The sequence below is a fragment of the Brienomyrus brachyistius genome, unplaced genomic scaffold (genome assembly GCF_023856365.1).
Source record: "Brienomyrus brachyistius isolate T26 unplaced genomic scaffold, BBRACH_0.4 scaffold55, whole genome shotgun sequence".
In the NCBI taxonomy this organism is placed as follows: Eukaryota; Metazoa; Chordata; class Actinopteri; order Osteoglossiformes; family Mormyridae; genus Brienomyrus; species Brienomyrus brachyistius.
This window is the reverse complement of record NW_026042330.1, coordinates 1,970,749-1,988,857: the sequence shown is the minus strand read 5'-3', so window position 1 is coordinate 1,988,857 and position 18,109 is coordinate 1,970,749.

Below are 18,109 nucleotides of genomic sequence, written 5' to 3'. Positions count from 1 at the left end.
GATTGCGCTTATGCAGTGCATGAGACAAAACTTAGAGTTTTCTCCATTTCATGATTTTGCTAGGCAGCAGAAAATTTCACAGTGAACTTTTTGAATAGGTTTGTCTACATTATTTTTTGAACAACCACGTTTTCAACATAACAATAAGAAAGTCATATTTTAAATGACAGCAGGGGCACAGAGTTCCTTGTAACTTTGATGGGTTTTGATATGCTGTTTTCCATAGAGTCTTGGTCATGCAAGGAGCACAGGAATATTACATCTAGGAAAGGTGAAGTGCCATGAGGAACATTGCTGTTCTGCAGGATATGTCTGTAGATCGTTGTCTTATCGACTTTCACAAATGTTTGACGAGATTGCTGGTTTTCTGGCGATGTGTATTGAAGATCCCAATTAGTTTGCAGAATGCATTTAACACATCAGCACAAGAATTTTCTTTTTGAGTTTTTTCCCATCGGGTTTTGCGAGATTGCTATTTTACAATCAATGTCTATTGAAGATTGCAATCAGTTTCAGATGTTACTTGCCACATCTGCACAAGGTCCTTCTGCATGTGTGCAAGATGCTTTTGAGCTTTATCTTTGAGGTGTAGGCTATTGCAAAGAATTAACCAGAATGCTGTTTTACACTCAAAGTCCATTGAACATAACAATCAATTGCCGAAGGTGCTTCTGCTAAACTGTGCCCATTTCTATGTGTGTTCTGAAATCACTATGACAATGCACTTGCAAATATGAAGGTAAATTGACATGAAATTAAAGCAAATGTGGCAAACTATGCAATTTGTGTTACTTATACTAGGTAAGGTGAAGTGCCATGAGGAACATTGCTGTTCTACGATATATGTCTGTAGAATCTAGGGGTTCCCCGGTCTCGTCTCGTCCGTCGCCTCCCCTGAGGCGCGCCCGGGGAGCGCACCTTTGGGGGGGGGGTTCTGTCATGCCCGGCTCGTACGATCCTCATGTGTGCCACGCCCCCTGATTATCCACGTGTGCTTCCCTGATCGTACCCAGCTGTGTCTAGTTATTTTGATCAGTCCTGTCTATTTAAGTCCAAGTCTTGCATGTATCCCTTGTCCGTCATTGATGTTCGTCAATGTCAGTTCCTGCCTTTTGCTCTCGTTTGTCCTGTCCTTTAATAAATCCCCAGTTTTCCCCGTATTCCGCCTGCCTGCCTGTTCCTGCTCGCTCACACTGCCCTTGCGCATTACCCACGCTCCCGAATCGTGACATACTGTATAATATCGCAGGGGTCGGCATTAGTCAGGAGGGCTCGGTCCGCCCTAACGATCCTGAGCCTTAGATATAGCAATGTAGAGTACAGGTCGAAATAGAAATTCCCCAACCCCAGTATTAGGAAATCCGAAACATCCTGATCAGTAATGGAATTTAATGGGTTGATTTATCCATAATTGGTCTGATTTATGGATAATTGTGTCATAGGGGCTGCAAACAGGTCCAGCTCAGATTTGGTGCATTCTGCGGAGAGGCGTTGAGCTAGAGCCATTCTTCCTTACAGCGTTTTCTTAAAATATGTCCCCAGGGGCTCTCCTCTTCTTTTTCTTAGGAGCCCGAGACTTGGGAATCCTGACGACTTTTTTATGACCGTGCCTGTGTAAAGGCACTGGGGCTCTTTTCCTCCCACTGTGAGAGAGTAGCAGCAGACCTGACCCTTCCTGCTTGGGGTCAATCGTGTTTGTAAAACAGCCGCTGACTACGGAACTGGCTAGATCTGATGCTATTCCTTTGGCCACCAATTTCAAATGAGGTTTCACTATATCAACCCCGCGCTTAAGAAACGGTAGAACAAATCTAAAAGCCCTACTGAGCATGGAACCCAACCCATGCCCATACATCACGGGGCTCCCCGCAAAACCGGGGAGCCCATGCCCCGCCTGACCGGTGTAATACTGAATAAATCTCTGCGAATTGTGGTAGGCCATGCTTCCCCTCCGCTTTATCTTTTTTTTTAAAAAAACGGGGATCTTTGGCACTGGGCGAAAGTGTAGCTTGATCGTTTTTCCATAGTAGAAATTAATCGGAGTATTATGATCATTCTTTATCTCAATATGCAAATTCTGTAGGCTCTGCTTGTTCACTGGTACGTAGTGCAGCTTGTGCAACAGTAAAGTGACTACGTCGGTGAACTTACCCTCTATTTTAACGGTTCTGAGGAGCGGCACTACAAATTCCGCCATGTGCTCCATTTCCACGATGTTACAGTAGACCTACATATTATAGAATGCTGTGTGAATGCCGGCGGGGTAGGGTGAGGTCAGCGTGGGCCCTCCTACATTATACCACTGACTCGGCTCAAAGCCCAGCATGTAGGCCAGAGTAGGTTTAAATTTGACCCTGTATTTTTGTTGACTGGTTATATTAACCTTCTGTGTAATCCCGCTGTGTGACAAGGTAATATCCATACCAAATTTTTTTTATGAAGCGCTGATTTTGGACACAATCTGAGAAATAGATTCATAATATCCGACTTGAATTTTCCGAGGAAAAAGTAAGGAAACTGCACGTCTCCTAAAGGATCGGTGACTTGTTTTGCCTCCGCCTCCATATCCCGCAGTTCAAAAGTATTGTTCGGATGTGTAATATTTCGCCACGTGTAACAATGCATGATTTCAGCCAGTCCTACTTCATAAGGCCCCTGTAGCTCTAAAGGTCGCGACAGCATCATGGTGTAATCCGAACTCTGTTTATTGGGGAAGATGGAGCGACAAGAGGTTGATGGTAGCATGAGGTAAAAATAGGGGCGATCCTCCATTTTTTCTTAAAAAAAAAATAAATAAAAAATCTGTATCAAGTCCGACTGCAGTATCCACAAATCAAACCTTGAGTGCCAACCCTGCCAACGTACTAAAATCTACCTTTTCCCATTTTTGGTCTTAGAGCCTATAACCTCTCAACCTTGATCGCACGTTTTGGAGATATTTTGACTTTCTGCAGCTCCACTTCATAGAATGTTCCCTGAAGTGTTTCATCGCGCACATCCCACAATTTATACACCAGCGGGGATCTGGGTACACGTTCGCATACGACAAAGTACTCGTCCGTAAATGTCTGCTCGTACTTTTTGTCAGATATCTGACTGTGCTTGGATACTCTCACAGTGTCCCCTATGTTAAATTTAAAATGTGGGCATCTCCTTTTTTTCAGAGATAGGTGACCGTATAGATTCTCAAATATTCGATGAGCATTATCGGGCGTGACCTCTGACGGTTTCATTTTAATACTTCTGTGAAAAGACTGGTTGTACCCCTTTATTAGATCGTCTGTCATATCCACATATCGCCAAATGTTTTTAGCCGTAAAGTACCTGTACATCATCTCTTTTAAGGTTTGGTTAAATCTTTCTACGACGGAAGCATTAAGTTTTGAAATGGGTGATTTTATGACTTTTTAAAAGTTTATGTAATGTCCTTACCGGAATCCGTCTGTAACTTGAGGGAGATGCCCCCCTCAGTTAAAATAGAAACAAAGGCTTCCATTACAGCCACTCCAGTCTTGTTTCTTAACACACGGGCATAGGCCTTTTTGAAAAAACATCAATCACCGTAAGCAGATACTTTAACTCGTCATTGTATGTTGCCAGCCCTTGCATGTCTCATAAATCGGCCTGGCACTGATACATGGTTGTTGGTACAAACACTCTGTTCCTGGGGAAATTCTTTTTAACTGGTTTATGTAAAGTATAACTGTCTTGCATAGACAGCCAAACTCTAATGTCATCAGTACCCACTTTTTTCTTAATTCTCAATACTGTTGAGGCAGTTTAAAATGATATTACACAGATATACATTTTACCAACGATACAGTTAAAAAATACTGTTGTGGTATTACACATTCAGTTACAACCGTGACAATTGTTGAGGTAGATTAGTGATGTCATATGCGGTAAAGTCCATGTAGTGGCTTTTTCAGAGATACAGGTATGCAGAGTAGAAAGCAGCTTATTAATATAAACAGGATGCTTATCACAAAATTTAAAAGCAACTATATGTGGCCCAGGAAACAACACGCAGGAACACAAATACTCTTTTTGGGTCTAATTTATTCCATAGGCCTAATTAGTTAGACATTTTGGTTGAAAGATAAAAGGATTTACAATGAACAGTTTCTTAAACCTTACACTTTTCCCTTACAGAGGATTCTCTTACAGAAAAGAAATAAAACTCCACACTCAGGTGGGACTGGTACAGTATAAAAGTAAAATAAAACACACGGAAAACCCTGTGAGGCAGACCTCACATAACCGAGTACACCGAAATAAAAGGAAACGGCAGTTTTGCACTGAAAATAATACGGTAATGGCACACTGAAACAGAAATATCCTTGTTAGCACACAACTAACAACTGAACAGATATTTAACATGGACAGCATGCTCTTACCAACTTTGCACATACCAGTAAAACCTCAAGGCGCGGGCAGAAAACCTTGTGACGCACCGCTCTCTAAAATAAAAATAGACACGAACCATTTTACCCGCTTTTTCAATATGTGGAAAGTGAATACACACCATTTGTTACCGTTCTCCACTTTTCTCACACAGAAAATTGGCAGAGAAAACAAACCTGGTACTCTGGGAAACTCTCACCCCACTCGGAAAACCGTCCGCAGCCCAGCTTATCCAGCTTAAAATGGCGCTTCCAGACAGTGGCTTTTCGCGCTCTCTCTCAGGTGATGATGTCACCAAGTTGCTTAAAGGCGCAACCACCTATTCCCCCTCGTTCCCCGATGCAGCTTAACCGCTCATGGTCAAAATCTCCAGATCACCTGGTTACATTCTCCCCTGCGTGGAGTAAGCGCCCTCGATTACTCACTACCTACCAAGGTCTTCCTAACCTCTTTGATTGCTTCTCGAAATAAAACTGTACTTAAACTAGTCAATATCTGTGAGACTGCAGCAGGACTTACGGAGGCCATGTCAAGAACGGATCTAGGCTCATGATACACATTTGAATGTTGCCCCGCGTTCACTCTTTGGCTCCGACGTGGCCCAGCTACAGGTGTCTGCATTTCAGGGCTAGGCTCACCTGCATCTGTTTCTACTGTCTCCCTATTTGGAGTTTCAGCAGACCCAATTTGCATGTCCTCATCCCGACAGGCCACTGGCTGTGAACCAACGAGTTCAGACCTGTCCAGCAATATATTTGACCCCGGGACCATATGTCTCACCAGGAAGACATCTTCCTCTGCATCTCCAACATCTGACTCGGTCCCTGAAGACGGACTAGACTGAGTTACAGGGGCAGGGAGTTTTCTCCGTGGTGCTGGCACAGGAGGGCTAACACAGGGCTTTATATCCACCCTGTTTACCCTCTTGCAAGGACCTCCCTCCACTGGCTCTACAGTGTAGGTGTTACCCAAAACTTCCACAACCCTGTGAACCGTGGGCTTCCATGCATCCTGTATCTTGTTGCGACCTAGTGGCCGATCACGCAAGTACACCAGGGCATCCACTTCAATCTTTGGACAATAGACTATGTCCCTCTGCACAGAAATGCGCTCAGCAGCTTTCTGCTCGGAATACACCTTCGCTCTGGCATGCGCTTCGCTTAAACGCTGTTGATGCACAGCTAACCAATCATGGTTTGGATTGACCACCTGCTTTTGTCCCAACAAAGCATCCACTGGTAAGTGGGGTTCAACACCAAACAACAAATAATAAGGAGAATAGCCTGTGGTTGAATGGGGAGTCACATTGTACGCATACACCAATTCAGGCAGGTGCTCAGGCCATCTGCGTTTCTTTTCGGGAGGCAATGTGCGTAGCAAATCATGGATGGTACGATTAAATCGCTCGCACTGAGCATTTCCCGTAGGATGGTAGGGAGTAGTCCTGCTCTTCTTCACCCCATACAGTCTACAAAGCTCTGCTACAACCGCGCTTTCAAAATTTCGTCCCTGATCTGAGTGAAGCCTCTCCGGGACTCCATACTTCATGAACCATTCCCGTAAAAGGATCTTTGCTGTGGTATCTGCCTTTTGGTCCCGAGCTGGGAAGGCCTGTGTGAATTTCGTGAAAATGTCTGTGACCACCAACACATTCTCACGACCGTCAATGGAAGGCTCCAGCACTGTGAAATCTACAGCAATCACCTCCAATGGTCTTGAGGCAAGAAAAGACTTCATGGCAGGACGGATCTTAGGCTGCGGCATCTTGGCAAGGACACACCGCTGACATTCCTTTACCCACCGCGCGACATCCTCGTGCATTCCTACCCAAAAGCATCTTCGCCTCAACAACTGCAATGTACGTTCAACGCCCTGATGACCCATAGAGTCATGCGCCCCTTCCAACACCTGCTTCCTCAGACTGCTAGGCAACAACAACTGAAAGTACTCTCCGTGTTTCTCATCCGAAACCACTCGATACAACAAGCCATTTACTATCTTCACACAATCCCAGTGTTTAAGCAACAGACGAACCGGTCTTGGCAAAACTTGCCGCTCCTTCCCTGTAGGTACCTTATTCCGATCCCACAGGCCCCTAAATATCTGCAGCATCGGATCCTTTTGCTGGAATGACTGCAGTTCCTCCATTGAATAACCTGGGAGTGTTGGTGTGTTACCCTGAGTTAATTCAAGAGACTTCTTCTCCCTGGGTTCTGCAATCCTAATCTGTCTAATCTTGCAGCTCTCAAGGGCTGCCGTAACCAGCTCTGAATCAAGCTTTTTGCCGCGACTCAGACTGCAAATCGCTACACAACCGTCAAACTCAGCATCTTCAGAAACTTGCTCCGGCTCCCCTGCTAATGGCTGCCTAGACAAAGTGTCAGCCACTATGTTATTTCGCCCTGGCCTATATTGTACCTCAAAATCAAACACCGACAGCTGAGCAACCCACCTTTGCTCTATAGCACCAAGCTTTGCTGTTTTTAAATAACATAGAGGGTTGTTGTCAGTAATGACCGTAAATTTGGAACCCAGTAAATAGCCACGAAACTTCTCAGTTATTGCCCATTTAAGAGCTAAGAGCTCTAGTTTCATGCTACTGTAGTACCTATCATTCCTTTCGGCACTCCTCAGTCGCCTACTAGCATAGGCTATGACTCGTTTGACACCATCCTGTTGCTGATACAAAACGGCTCCAAGACCGTGGTTACTCGCATCAGTTTCTAGTATGAAAGGCTGAGTAAAATCCGCGAAGCCAAGGATGGGGGCACTAGTCAGCCTGTCCTTCAGTAAGTCAAAGGCCGCCTGACATTCTTCAGTCCACGCTAGAGTTAACAACTGGTTGGCCTTACCAGGAGTACCTGTGTTTGAACACAAATTTACCACATCATGCAGTGGGCCAGCAATCTTTGAGAACCCATGGATAAACCGTCTGTAGTAGCTACAAAAGCCCAAGAATGATCTCAAACCCCTAACCGTAGATGGTACTGGCCATTGCCTCACAGCTGAAACCTTTCCTGGATCAGTACCTATACCATCAGCAGACACTTGGTGACCCAAGAAATTTACCTCGGTCTGGAGGAAATGGCACTTCTGTAATTTCACTTTAAGGCCTGTCTCTTTGAGACGCCTAAGCGCCCTGTCAAGCCTCTCTAAGTGTTCCGGGAATGTCTGAGAATACACTAATATATCGTCAAGGTATACTAGCATGATTTGGAAGACAAGATCGTTCATAGTGGCCTGCATGAGCCTTTGAAACGTTGCAGGTCCATTGCAAACACCAAATGGTAATCTGAGATACTCATATAATCCAAAAGGAGTAGAGAAAGCAGTCTTATGCCTATCGTGCTCCTCTACCGCCACCTGATGATGACCACTCGCCAGATCAATGGTAGAGAAGTACTGGGCCCCCCGAAGGGCATCAAAACTTTCATCAATTCGCGGCAAGGGGAAGGCATCCTTTTTGGTCTTCTGATTTAACCGCCTATAATCCACACACAGCCGTAGGCTGCCATCTGCCTTCCTTACCAACACTATAGGTGATGCATAGGCGCTACTGCTTTCCTGAATAACACCTTTGCTTAAGAGTTTAGAAATGTGCTCCTTAACTTCACCATACTGGGTGGGCGGTATTCGCCGATAAGGCTGGGTAACAGGATCATCATCTGTTAGGTGAATTTCATGCCTTACCCTGTCCGTATACCCCAGGTCCTCGTCCTCTACTGCAAATATGTCAATATACCTGGCCAGCAGTGCCTTCAACTGAACCTTTTGTTCCTCATTACCACCAAGGTCAAGTGTCTCTAGAACAGATAAATCACCGTTACAACCAGGAACAACAACTGTAACTTGCTCAACGCTAGCCGCGATCCGCTGAAATTTCACTGCACATTGTGATTCATTCTCTATACACGCCACTTTCGACAGGACACCCAACCGGGCCCTAGGCGGGAGCCATACATCTTCTTGTGAGAGATTCAGAACTTGTAACTGCATCACGGGACTGGACGGATCTACCAGTGTGGGAATTACTATCAGACCCCTCGGTAATGGCGTACTAAATGGCTCAAACAACATCAGACCGTCATGTGCACCCTTAGCGACCTGGATCGTGGCTACGGATGCAGCAGGTATGTGTTCTGGGAACTTCCCAGCTACACGGACCACTGACTTATGGTCAACACTACACTTCTGCAGTCTCTGAAAAACGTCTCTCCAATCAGAATCCAATTTTCCACCCAGCGTAGTATCAAATTCTGCATAAACCAGCTCCCTACACCGACTGATAATGTTCATTCCCACAATGCAGGGTAAAGACTGTTCAGTACTAACTGGATCCCTGACCACCAGAAAGCCACAACTGGGCAGCTTTAAGCCCATTGCAATTACCTCTAACTCCAGATAGCCCAGATAAGGTATGTCTAGTCCATTGGCGGCTGTTAATCTAAGCCAGCCAGAGGTGGGAAGCATATCCTCATCCTCTCCATGCAAGTATTTTCGAAAGAATTTCTCAGTAATGGTGCTCACCTGGCTACCAGTATCTAATAGGCAGGGTGTCTTAATGTCCCCAATTTTAAGCTCAACAACTGGACATGTCCCTACAGCGCGCTGCAGCAACTGACTCTGGGATGACGGTGTAAGATTTGAGTCTAGGGTACTTCCCCGAATTGCTCGACTCACAACAACTGGGGAGGGGCGTTTCCCTGAGCTGCGGGGGGGAGAAACTACACCTCCAGCATTTTGCCTTTGCAAGCAATCCTTTGCCACATGCCCCGCACCTCGACACTTAAAACAGATGGGCCGCCCATCTTCGGTATACCTGGGCTGTCGTTTAGGCCTGGCATCACTACTAAATCCACCCTTCTGTACGGCAAGATCTTTCACCGCCCTGGTCAACTCACTAATGGCCTTCCCCTGGTCAGCTATTACCTTAAGGACATCCTCCAAGGTGGCAGAATTTGCTTCCTGCGCTTGTAAGGCGGAACAGTGTACATGATCACTGCTGCCCCTGAATTTGGTGGTCTTCGGGTTTCTGGGAAACTCTTCCAGACACCACAGCTGAGCCTCCTCCCGCACCTCAATCATGGATGACTCTGGGTTGCCTCGCACATATTTACGAAGCTCCCTTCTAAGAGCAGGGTCTCTAACCCCTTCTATGAACTGATCCCTTAGTGTCTTTCTCTCATTAGTGACTGCTTCCGGAGAACACCTCAATACAGAATTAAGAGCTTGCGATAGGGCGTGGGAAAATTCTCGAATGCCCTCCCCCTCCTGCTGCCTCCGACTATAGAAACTATGCAGCAGTTGATGAACACTGCGCTTGTCCCTGAAAGCTGCTCTCAGGTAGGTGAATAAGTCATTGGGATTGTCACAATCAGCATTACTGCGCATATGCGCTTCCTCTAAAGCTGCTCCCCTAAGAAGTGACAATACAAAATCATACTGGTCCTATTCAGATTGATTTCTTGCACGAAGCACACGTTCAACTTCGTCAATGAAATCATCCACCGATCGGCCATCAGTCTCAAAGTCACCACTAAATGGAGAGATATGTCTCTCCCTGGGAACATAAACATAAGACCGCTTAGTTAGGGCAGCTATCGTCGCCATGGCGTCCTCATGTCTACTCTGTAGTTCTTTAACCTGCCCCCTCAAAACAGTCTCAGACTGCTCATCTTCTGAACCAGACATCGTAAAATACTCTACACCACACTTTTTGAAAGGATAAACGGTCCTCTGAAAGTTCAGGCGAGGGATGAGCACTCCACCCGGTCCACTCTTCTGGGAATGTCACACCGGCTCCGCCGCTTGGGCACTCCTCGCACCGCTTCCCGTTACTCGAGTTGCTCCACCGGTCCAGTGTCCCTCCAGTCAGCAGAAACCACCAACCTGTTTCTTCACCACTACCGTATTATTTCCCGTTGCTTTTATATAGCATACTGAACAATGCAAATCCTCTTAAATGATTGGAATATACCCCACTCCTGGTACCAAAATTTGTGGCCCGGGAAACAACACGCAGGAACACAAATACTCTTTTTGGGTCTAATTTATTCCATAGGCCTAATTAGTTAGACATTTTGGTTGGAAGATAAAAGGATTTACAATGAACAGTTTCTTAAACCTTACACTTTTCCCTTACAGAGGATTCTCTTACAGAAAAGAAATAAAACTCCACACTCAGGTGGGACTGGTACAGTATAAAAGTAAAATAAAACACACGGAAAACCCTGTGAGGCAGACCTCACATAACCGAGTACACCGAAATAAAAGGAAACGGCAGTTTTGCACTGAAAATAATACGGTAATGGCACACTGAAACAGAAATATCCTTGTTAGCACACAACTAACAACTGAACAGATATTTAACATGGACAGCATACTCTTACCAACTTTGCACATACCAGTAAAACCTCAAGGCGCGGGCAGAAAACCTTGTGACGCACCGCTCTCTAAAATAAAAATAGACACGAACCATTTTACCCGCTTTTTCAATATGTGGAAAGTGAATACACACCATTTGTTACCAGAGAGAGGAACAATGCCGGATCCATCAAATTGACAGGTCGGGTCAAAAGGTCACTTGTGGGCGGGGCTTGTGTAGGCGGGGTTTGGTTGTGGTGGTACGATGTGACGTCACGGGAGTTGTATTTATTATTTATTTATTTCATTATTTATTTATTAAATTATTTATGTATTAAATGATTTATTTTTAATTATTTATTTTAAATTATTTATTTTAAATTATTATTTATTATTATTATAAATTATTTTAAATGATTTATTTAATTATTATTTTATTTTTAAATTATATTGAGGAGAGTGCTATATTGAGGAGAGTGCTTATGAGTGTGTGTGTTATTTTAATAAGTTATTATTTTGTCGGGCACAGCCGGGGCCGAGCGGGGGTGGGTTACCTGATGGAGCGTGAGCGTACGGCGTGTCTGGTGTTACGGTACCGCGGTAAGGTCCCGGGCTTTGGAGAATCAGCAAAGGCCTTAGAACCCTGTGTCTGGTGCGGTACTGCGCTAAGGTCCCCGCGGGCTCGGATAATCCTCGGAGAGAGCGATGCCGGAGAGCTGAGAGCCGTGCCGCGGCGCGAGTCTGATGCCGGAGAGCTGAGAGCCGTGCCGCTGCGCGAGTCTGTGACAAACTCTGAGAGACTGAGACTCTGGGAGAAAATGATAAAGTTGGAGCGAAGAATGAGAGGAGGAGGAGGTGGAGGGTCTGTCGTCCAATAAAAACGCTTGGCGCTAGTTTTGACAATGTATGTGTGTTTCTTCCTCACGCAGGCGTTTGTATTACATCAGCGTATGGGGCCACACTTTTGAAGGCCGTCTCTAACGACTTGGGCCATACATCAAGTTGGACACCTTGTCTCCCAGTAAATCCTGTTTTCATACATGACAGTACAGATATGGGTTAACAGAGAAACGATATGACTGCACCTGGTTGATATTGCGGCGAGCGGGGGGGCCTATTCCTCCTAGGGCAGAGGCACAAGTATCTTCGAGGTCTTACCCTTCCTGCCAGCCAAAGAGGTTCATCCAGGCCTTACCCGGTGAGTATATTATTTCTTTTATTCGCGTGATAAAAATGCTAATTAATTAAATTAAATTAAATTAAATTAAAAATAACATTCTAATAATAGGTATTCTCTGTTTTTTCTATGTACAAGAGAGAGACTGCGCTGACCAGTCAAGAGAAAATCTACAAGAGACCTGAATCAGCAGTGTTATAAAGCACATAGCCAACGCTAATTAATAAAGAATTTAAGCATAATAGGCCAGACGTACCATGGCCTATAGCTGGTAGAAATGGAGCTATCCTACGGCCTACAAGATAAAAGCATATGGCACCAAATTGGAATCAGTAGTCTTTAAAAGAATAAATGGACTAGCAACTGTCTCTGGGGGAGCAGCCCCAGTTAGGTACTATTAAGCAGCATTTAGTGACATGCATCAAAACACATTTTTTAAAACTTTGACAGAATAAAGTCTTAGTTATTTTAATAAATACGTTTTTCAGTAAATGTTTATTCACGCGCATGCGGACAAACACACACCCCGGAGGTCAAACTAAAAAAAAAAGTTGATACAAACTACAGTTGTATCGGACACGCACACAAAAACACAAAAGAGTTTGCTCAATCAAAAAAACACCAAACATATATAGTTCACGTTTTTTATTGAAATGTATAAGGATTGTTTTGATTTAAATTAATATGAGTGGAATATAAGTCATTTAGGCAACAGGATTTGAGGAAGAACCTAAATAGCAGCTAGAAATGACCGACCAGGCAGGCAGAAGTCTGCTTTTCTTATCTCACAAGTCATGGAAGGGTGGGAGGGGGGCCACATAAGTGTGGGGTAGGAACTGTGGAATCAGGCAGGGGTGTAAGAATTTAGGATATAGTCTTGTTATTTTAAAGAAGGTGTACATGATTATTTAATTATATTTAAAGAAGGTGTACATGATTATTTAATTACATTTAATAGCAACCAGTAAGCTGCATTTAGCACCATGCTGCAAATACACATTAAAAACTTTAAAGAATAAGGTCTTAGTTATTTTAATAAAGACATCCTACAAGGTGCCCACGGCCCCAGCTTATATAATCTACAAGCTTGATCTGAGATGCTTGCTGGAGTACAATGCTAAGTTGACAACGGTAACGGAGCTGCAGACTGTTTGATGGTTAATGAAACATAGTTCAAATTCAACAGTGTCAGCAGTCATCCACTATGCAGGGAGACTACAGATTCACTATAACGACCCCATTTATCTGCTAGAATTATTTAAAAATTGTTTTTGACAGAATAAAGCCTTAGTTATTTTAATAAATATGTTTTTTCAGTAAATGTATATTCATGCTCATGTGCACAAACACACACACACACACACACACACACACACCGGTGGTCAGGGGCTATAGAGTTTAACTTTAGGTCTGTGAAAGTATAGGACCGCCATGTGTTTACAGACCCCAAAACATACTAACTTAGTCGTTCATGAGTCTTATTGTGAAAAACCACACAAAATAGACTTGTAAATTTTAAAGAAAACAACATTAACAGCTTTTGTTAATGTTTAAATGTATAAAAACTTTAGATGTGTTTGTTAAACAGTCAAACAAAAATGTGTTATTTTAAAGTAGTATAAAATATAACCTTAACTTTGGACGCAAGATGAACAACCTACACAGACACAAACACAGACAGACACACACACACACACACACACACACACACACACACACACACAGCAAAACCCCAAGCATGCGCACAAGCGCACAACCAAAGGTTGGGAAGTGTGCTTTCCTTATCTCACAAGTCATGGAAGGGTGGGAGGGGGGCCATATAAGTGAGGGGTAGGAACTGTGGAATCAGGCAAGGGTGTAAGAATTTAGGATATAGTCTTGTTATTTTAAAGAAGGTGTACATGATTATTTAATTACATGTAATAGCAACCAGTAAGCTGCATTTACACATTAAATGCAAATACACTTTAAAACTTTAAAGAATGGTAATATAACTTGACCATAGTTTTTAGTTACACAAATATTTTAAGACGTAACATGAACGTTTTTCAAAGTAAGATGTACAAATGTTTTAAAATGTGACATGAAAGTTTTTCAAAGTAAGATGTACAAGTATTTTAAAATGTAACATGAAAGTTTTTCAAAGTAAGATGTACAAATGTTTTAAAATGTAACATTAAAGTTTTTCAAAGTAAGATGTACAACTGTTTTAAGACGTAACATAAAAGTTTTTCAAAGTAAGATGTACAGATGTTTTAAGATGTAAGATGTTTGGGTGTTTTACAAAAACATTTTGTTATATGTTTGCAGCCCAAACGTATTTTTAAAATGTACAAAGTTTTATGCATTCATTTTGTGAATTAGTTTTGAAATCTAATATGAACATGGCTTTTATTTTACAAAAGCAAAGTTGTAAAAAGTTTGTAGGGATTTTATCAAAGGAGATTTTGTTAATGTAATATGAAGTTTTTTTATTTTCAAAGCTGCACAAGTGTTTTAAAATGTATCATGTATACGTGTGTTTTATTTTTCAAGCTTGTGTACATTTATCAAATGAGTTTTTAAAATGTACCATGACCGGGTGTTTTACTATTCAAAATAAAAGTTGTGCATATGTTTTGTTATATGTATGTAGCACGGTTGTGTTTTTAAAATGTACTAATTTTGTGGGGTGGTGGGAATAAACCGTATTTAAAGGGGTACCTCTCATGGAATCTACCAATCTTTAACAGCTGATGAACCCTGAGCCACACGGGGACTGGGAGTTTTAACCGTGAGACTCGACACCTAGGCATTAGATCCTTATGTCAGCAATGCTCCCCATGCATGTACCCAGTGTAGGGTCAGGTCCAGAGAAAGCTGTAACTACGAGTGCAGCTGATTAATAGCATTTAATTTATAACAGTAGGAGCTAGTAAACTACATTTAGCAGTCGCAATAAAACACGTTAAAGACTTTAAAGAATAAAGGCTTAGTTATTTTTTAATAAAGATGGCTTTTCAGTAAATGTTGACTCCCCTACAAGGTGACCCCCAAGGCCTATGCTTATAGCATCCGGGTGCCTGATTTGAGATGCTTACTGAGGATGCCATGTTAACACCGGTAACTGAGCTGCACCATCTGTCACACTTAATGAAACTTAGTCCTAATTCAACAGAACCAGTCATCATCCACTTTGCAGTGAGATTTCTGAGCGAAAAGTGAGCGAAGTTTCATTTTCTTACTTTACCACCTATCGGGGGCTCTGACGTTTTTAAGATGCGGCTAACTATCCCCGAGACACTTTAGCCAGGTTCGTGTACATTTGCTCTTAATGCTGCTGTCAACGCCAGGAGGGAGCTGGCTAGCAATAACATCTTTAGCTGGTCTTAAAGCTTGCTGTATTTTTCATTCAGTAAATACACGGTTTAGAAGAAAACCTAATCGACATTTAAATAAATAAAAAATAAACGTACAAAACTATTGAAATCCACAAGAAGCATGTGCATATTTTTCTGGTTTGCATGTTATGTGTGGTTGTCTAAGCACCGTCAGCCTAGTGTTTGATAGGTGATGGAGAAGCATACGGTCGTAAACTGCATGCGCTTATGCCAACAGGTGTTTAACATACAAACATAGACGCTTTTCTTTAACGTAAAACATTTAAAGGCTCATTCTGTTTTGTCGACATTCTTTAATTTTATTCAAGTAGCCTCTAATCACCTTACACTTGTTCTATTTTACTGTAGAGTATTTTAAAACAATGTCACTGTAATGTCAGCACATGTCAAAGCTAACAAGGTAACATGATTGTATCAGCGGAACAAAAAGCCGTCGCCTGGATATGTATAGACAGATCATGTATTGCTCAGCAAATCGACCGCATTATGAAATCTATTTGTATTTAGACAAATATATTGGGAATGAAGCGTCGCGTTTTAAGAGGCAGACATTGAGGCCGAATTTAAGTTGGTCACAAATGTATTTTTCTTCTGCAGCTAGAAGCGTCGTCTGAGCCTGATTTTAACTGGCATGACGGTGTGGGATTCTTGTAGTAGAAGTTAAGTGAATTGCGGTACTCTGAAATTAAGTGATATATGTATTAGAATCGTGAAGTGTCATCTTCCTTTTGTTTTAGCTTCCCCCTGGGCATTTTTATGAACTGTATTGCAATATCAGACAGTGTGTCATGAATTTCTGAAGGCATGTTATATATGACCGTTCCTTGGATACGTCTCTTGTACAGTAGTTGCAGTTTGTCAGGACAAGACTGTTTGCCTAATGTGACATGGTGAACAAGTCCTGTGATTAAAGCATGTCTGCTGCTTAAAACATTGTGTTGTATGATGAAGGTTTCTTGCCGGTACATGTTGAATTACATTAGAATATTCAAGTATTATTTTTTAAATCATTTAATGAAATAGGTATTTATCTCATCATTGATGATGACTGTGGTCCACCTGTATGACAAGTAACCTGTCCCGGACAGAGGTTTCTTCAAGGCCTGTTGTAGGAACCCCATGGTGTAGCATTATGAGAAAGTATACAGGGAGTAGTACAAATGAGCAGTCGCCCTGCCCCTCTTTTACTCATTTTGGATGCTTAAATTAATAAATTGTGTCTTTAATGCTATTCTGTATGATTCTATGGTCTGAGTGAGTCTCCAGTACTACATGAATGGTAAACTTAAAAACTCTACTTCTCTTAGCTTAATAATATTTTCTTTCTTGAGTTGAATTAGTTTGTGTCTAATTTTCATTTTATTGATTTTCTGCACACTTGGATTATTTATTTGCCCCCTTGTCTTAAAGGCTAGAGGGGGTCTGTGCTTGTGACCTGGCAATTATTTTCGGTGTTTGTCACTAAACTTGCAATATAAAATTTGAAGACAGGTCTGTGACCTGTGCTTGCAACAAAAAACGTCTAAGTGGTAGTAGGCAAAGCACAGCACTGCCTATACTTTCTGAAAAGGCTAATCTTTTATGGCACAGACAGGAAAAGGTGATGATCCACTAGCAGCTCCAAGACGAAAATGGGGTTTATTAAAGAAAAACAGAGCACCCTGGGGTAAAATACTAAACAAAAAGGCCGTGAGGGGTCCGAAACTAGCTGGGAGAAATAAGATTGAACTAAAGAAATCATTAAGTAACACAACTAAGGAACTAGGCTAAACAGAGAGCAGGACTAAAAAACCAAGCACACAGTTCACAACTAACACTGACCACAGACAGACGGACGGACAAACGAATGCATGTGCCACACACACACACACACACACACACACACACACACACACACACACACACACACACACACACACACACACGCAGACCGGTGGTCAGGGGCTTTAGAGTTTAACTTTAGGTCTGTGAAAGTATAGGACCGCGATGTGTATACAGACCCCAAAACATACTAACTTAGTCGTTCATGAGTCTTATTGTGAAAAACCACACAAAATAGACTTGTAAATTTTAAAGAAAACACATTAACAGCTTTTGTTAATGTTTAAATGTATAAAAACTTTAGATGTGTTTGTTAAACAGTCAAACAAAAATGTGTTATTTTAAAGTAGTATAAAATATAACCTTAATTTTGGACGCAAGATGAACAACCTACACACACAGACACACAGACACACACACACACACACACACACACACACACACAGCAAAACCCCAAGCATGCGCACAACCAAAGGTTGGGAAGTGTGCTTTCCTTATCTCACAAGTCATGGAAGGGTGGGAGGGGGGCCATATAAGTTGGGGGTAGGAACTGTGGAATCAGGCAAGGGTGTAAGAATTTAGGATATAGTCTTGTTATTTTAAAGAAGGTGTACATGATTATTTAATTACATTTAATAGCAACCAGTAAGCTGCATTTACACATTAAATGCAAATACACATTAAATGCAAATACACATTAAAACTTTAAAGAATGGTAATATAACTTTACCATAGTTTTTAGTTACACAAATATTTTAAAAGGTAACGTGAAAGTTTTTCAAAGTAAGATGTACGAATGTTTTAAAAGGTAACGTGAAAGTTTTTCAAAGTAAGATGTACAAATGTTTTAAAATTTGACATGAAAGTTTTTCAAAGTAAGATGTACAAGTATTTTAAAATGTAATATGAACGTTTTTCAGATAAACAGATGTTTTAAAATGTAACATGAAAGTTTTTCAAAGTA